We start from the raw sequence: 5,236 nt of genomic DNA on the forward strand, positions 1-5,236 counted from the left end.
TAGAGCGGCCTTATTACAAGTTAACCAAAATAGAAATAATCAAAAATAAATGCAAAATTTAAAAGGAAGCTAATTGAAAATTATTTAAAAACTTGAAATTTAATCTTTGTGGCCACTCTGAATCCCGCCTAGCTCCAAGTCCACCAACTAGGGCTCACCTGCAAGGATAAAAGAGAAAGGGGTGAGCTTGGAAAACTCAGTGTGTATGGAAAACCCATCCAAAGCCCAAGTCAGCTCAAGCCCATTGGGCCTAAGCCCTATTCAGATAACAGCAGGTACTGGGCCGAAGCCCTTTTCAGAATACAATAAACTAGGCCTTAGCCCCTTTTCAGATAGCAGTATGGCTCATAGGCCCATTCCAGAACAGAACAGACATATTCGTGTATGCAAGCCCAACCCAACCTATAACCAGCCGCTACACTCCATCCGTACCAGCCCTACACTCCATGTGGGAATAGCTCAACCCACCCAAACCCTACATGCACACATAAAAGCATTGTCGCTAAGATATCAATAAGTTGAGGCAAAGCCTCCGATCGTCGACAAGCCACTTTCAGTACTTCCTCCATCAACAACCTAGTCCCATGCATCAGATAATAATAACATGGCATGCAGTAAATAGTAACAGTCAAACATGCATTCAAGTCAACCTTAACCCTAGGGGTATATCAGTAATTTTGCTTCTAGGGGTAAATCTGTAAATTTTCCACCTATAAAGGTATTTCAGTAATTTTATCAGTTTTAAGGGTTCTCATGAATGTTACGGTCCTTACTAGCCCATTTGTCATTGCAATAACTTATTTACCTTAATTTCACAATTTCAGCCATTGGGCCCTAAAACCCCTAATGGGCCCTACAGTGTCCACTAGCAATTTAAGCCCATTTAATTCAAGTTTTATGACTAGTTTACTAGTTTAAGCAGTTTTGATTCCACAGTCTAACAGAACATACTTAGTGCCTATTTTTTATTATCTTTTTTTCTCGTATGGGCCCGTAAGCCCATTAGGCCCAGTTTTAGTCTATCGAGGCCCAATTACCGAAGTGCACAAAATTTCACACACAACTAACTTACCACTTTTCGATTTCAGATCTAATGATTTGTAGACGTCTTATGAGCACTCGCACACTCAGAAGCCCACGAAATGCCAGAATTTCGGCATTTCGGCTTTTGCCGAATTGAACTATGAGAGGGTGTTCGATACACACCTGTTTCACGACGACTGCTACTGAGATCCCTTACGATGTCCTACAATTGATTACCACAATTCTTATATTGCAACCCACAACAACCAATCCCAATATTTAGCAACCCATATTCGAACCATGCCCCTAGAGCCTTTAGAATCTTACTTTTTGCCAAAAACCGATAACTAGATCTAAGTCTAGTTGCTCCAAAGATCCAAGCCTTCGATCAAACCTCTAGAAGACACTAATCACCAAAATAAATCGTCGGTTGAAGACACTTAAAGCCCTATGCCCAAATCAACAGCCTCCCTAGATTTTAGGGACTTCGGCTTTTCTAAATTGTAAAATAAGACTAGATCTGAGGTGATGAGCACTTACCACTTATTCCTCTTTGATTTTTATGCAGATCTGATGTAGATCTATCCTCTAAACGATAGTAAACACGAATCCAAGAGATCTGAAGTTTCGGCTATAAGTCCCTAAATCTATGGTATTTCAGCTTTTTAAGTGATGAAGAAGATGACGATTTGAGGCTATAACTTTGAAGTAATGTTGCTGACAGATACTAAGGGTTTAGAGAAGATGAAAGTTGATCAAAAAGAAAAAAAATAACTAAAGGATTTTGGCTTGGAGAAATCGGCACAAGAAGTGAGTTTTTGGGATTTCGACTTTTATGGCAATCGGCCATGGAGGTTTTGTGGAGGATGGGATTGAAAGAGGAGTTGAGTAAGGTGATCAGAAGGTTTCGGCTAGAAGAAGAAGCAAAAAGGAAGAAAGAAAATGGAGGAAAAAGAGAGGAAGAAGAAATCGGCACCAAGGAGAAGGAATTTGCTTTTTTCGGCTTTTGTGAGAATTCAGAAAGGATGAATGACAGTGAAAGCTTTCAGGTGGCTAACCCTAATTCTTCAAGACAGAAAAAGAAAAGAACCTAACCCTAATATCAACTAAAACAATCGGCCCAACCTCCCTAAGGCCCTTGCTGAAATTCACTTAAGTGATCACATGCCCGGCACATGCCTAAAATTGAAAAGTAACAATATGCCTACCTTGCAACTTGAACCCTGGACCTTTAATTCCTTCCCAGACGCCATTTTTTTTAAGAACTTAGTGGCGCCACCTTGCCACTTTACCAATGCCTTATTTGTGTCCTATTTTACCACCTCAACTTTAAAAGCCCATATCGCCAGAACCCTCTCTCCCAAAATTAAAATTCAGGAATTGCCTCGAATTAAATTTATTCTTGGTCTTTTTTTCCCCACACCATAAACCCTTCGTAATTTATTTAATTAATAAACTAAACATACGAAATAATAATAACATCCAAATTATTCGGGCTGTTTTCCACCCGAACCCAGACTCAAGGCCCAATACTTTCAGGCCCAAAAATCAGGGCGTTACAGCTCTGGGTTGGGATTTCTACATTTATGATATATTTGTTCTGTATCTGCTATGGGCCTTTGGGTTTCATTCTGATTTCTGTACTGGGCCAAGGCCCAGATAAGTCTGACTCTAAGGTTTGATCTGTTTTGGGCTATGGTTGGGTTATCTTACACACTGAGTTTACCGAACTCACCCTTTATTTTCATCTCTGTAGGAAATCCCCAACCATAGTGGGCTTAGAGCCGTGAGGGATTCGGAGTGGCCATATCATCTAAAAAGTTGGTTCTTCTAAGTTAGTTTTGTAACACCCCAAACCCGGCCTAGACGTTATGACCGGATCTGATGCGCCACATCGAAGCGTTCAAAACATTCCGTATTACTTAGTTTGGAAAACTTAGTTGGTGTTGTAAAAGACACTTTTTGTAACACCCCGTACCCGAGACCGTTTCCGGAGTCGAACACGAGGTGTTAACGGACTTAATTCATTAATTAAACAGCTCATACAATTCATTTTAAAATTTCCAGACAAGCTGGCTAACTGCATCACAGTCGCTTTAAAAATCATATCTCGAGTTACGAAACTCGAAATCCAATTCGTAAATTTTTCCTAAAACTAGACTCATATATATATCTACTAATTTTTTCTAGAATTTTGGTTGGGCCAATTAGTACAGTTTATTAGTTAAAGTCTCCCCTATTTCAGGGTTCAACTACTCTGACCTCAGTGTATTACGAATCAGATATCTCCCTGTACGGAACTTCAATGACTATACCGTTTATCTCTAATAAAACTAGACTCAATAAGGAATCTGTACATATAAAGCATGACTTCTAATTATCTTTGTAAAATTTATGGTGAATTTCCAAAGTCAGAACAGGGGATCCAGAAATCGCTCCGGCCCTGTTTCACAAAAATTTAAACATCTCATAAAATATAGCTCATATACCTGTTTCACTTATTCCATATGAAAATAGACTCATCAAGCTTCGATTCCATAACTTATTCATTATTTAATTCCATTTCTACTATTTTTAGTGATTTTTTGAACTCACGTCACTGCTGCTGTCTGAATCTATTTTATGGTAAATTTTACCTATTTCATGGTTTCCATGGATTAGCTAGCAATTTGACATACATAATACCAAATATGATCATGATTAGCCATTCCAATGGCTAATCATTACCAAGCATTTCTATTTCCATACCACTCAATAACCATATCATAAGACCATATATACAAAATGATTATAATGCTATACATGCCATACTCAAAATATACAAGCCATTATGCCAAGATGGTATACGGATAGTGTAAGCGTGCCTCCGACCGTTTCCGATTTCCGAGCTCGCTTGTCAACACTACAAGGAATGAAAAGGAGGGAGTAAGCATAAATGCTTAGTAAGCTCACATGCAAATAGCAAGTAACATAACCATATAAGCAAACATAAAACATCATTTGCATAATCATCATCAAGACATTCATATCACCTTTTCATTTATCATCTTACCATATTGTTGTTATATTGAGTTTTCAACCCGAGGGTTAAGTACATACCTGTTCAAAGTATCCATTTCACAACACTTACCAATACGTCCCTTTCATCTTGAGTATTCCTCCATTTGAGTAGAACTTTACCCGTTGAACACATCGGAATATAATTCGGATACATGGAAAGTTTGCACATAAGTGCCACATATGTAGCCAAGCTACCATGTAACCCGCCCATAAGTGAACTCGGACTCAACTCAACGAGCTCGGGCGTTCGCATCCATAAGTGAACTCGGACTCAACTCAACGAGTTCGGATGCCTAGTTACATCTCACGAACTCGGACTCAACTCAACGAGTTCGAATGCCTAGTTACATCTCACGAACTCGGACTCAACTCAACGAGTTCGGATGCCCAAATATCCCAGTGACATGTCACTTGTATCCTAATCCATTCCTGAGGTTCAACGGGACCTTTTTCCCAATCATATGTCTCAACCATCTTCTACGGAATGCCGATACCGATACTCGGTAGTATTTCACATTTTCCAAGTATATCACATAATTTGACATATTATCAAACAATTATCACAAGTATAATATTTCATAATAATTATCATATCATTTAAAAAAGCATTAAAACATTTAAAATAATAACTATGTTACCAACATTTACATATGAACTTACCTCGTATGCGAAAATGGCTATTTTTACCATTTTGTCCACAACTTGGTATTTTCCCCATTTTAGCCCGAATTTCAGTTTTCCTTGCTCTATCATTTAAAATATAGTCTAATTAGGACTCACATTATTCAAATTGACCCAAAATCATATTTTGGAAAAATTACAATTTTGCCCTAAACTTTTGCATATTTACACTTTTGCCCCAAAGCTCGTAAATTAAAATTCAGCCTATTTTCTTATGTTTTATGACATGCTGATAATTTTTCCCTTCTATGGAAACATCAAATTCTCACTCTAACATGTACTTATGACTATTAGGTATTTTTACCGATTAAGCCCTTTTGCTCGTTTTCACTTAAAGCCGAGTAGCACAAGTTGTCTAACATAATTTAAAATCTCATATTCTATCATAAAACACCAAAATACACAAATTTCACCTATGGGTATTTTTCCAAATATAAACCCTAGGTTAAATTATTGCTAGCATAAGCTAAAT

At 37.9% G+C, this 5,236-nt stretch overlaps 1 long non-coding RNA gene across 1 annotated transcript; it reads right to left on the reverse strand.

The window, feature by feature from the left end:
* Positions 1 to 3,714: 3,714 nt before the first annotated feature.
* Positions 3,715 to 4,827, reverse strand: LOC128293949 (uncharacterized). Its single transcript, XR_008284108.1, has 2 exons — positions 4,744 to 4,827; positions 3,715 to 3,911 (listed from the first exon to the last, which is right to left on the reverse strand). It is a non-coding gene; the product is annotated as an uncharacterized LOC128293949 (long non-coding RNA).
* Positions 4,828 to 5,236: the final 409 nt, after the last annotated feature.

This window comes from Gossypium arboreum, chromosome 6 (genome assembly GCF_025698485.1).
Source record: "Gossypium arboreum isolate Shixiya-1 chromosome 6, ASM2569848v2, whole genome shotgun sequence".
In the NCBI taxonomy this organism is placed as follows: Eukaryota; Viridiplantae; Streptophyta; class Magnoliopsida; order Malvales; family Malvaceae; genus Gossypium; species Gossypium arboreum.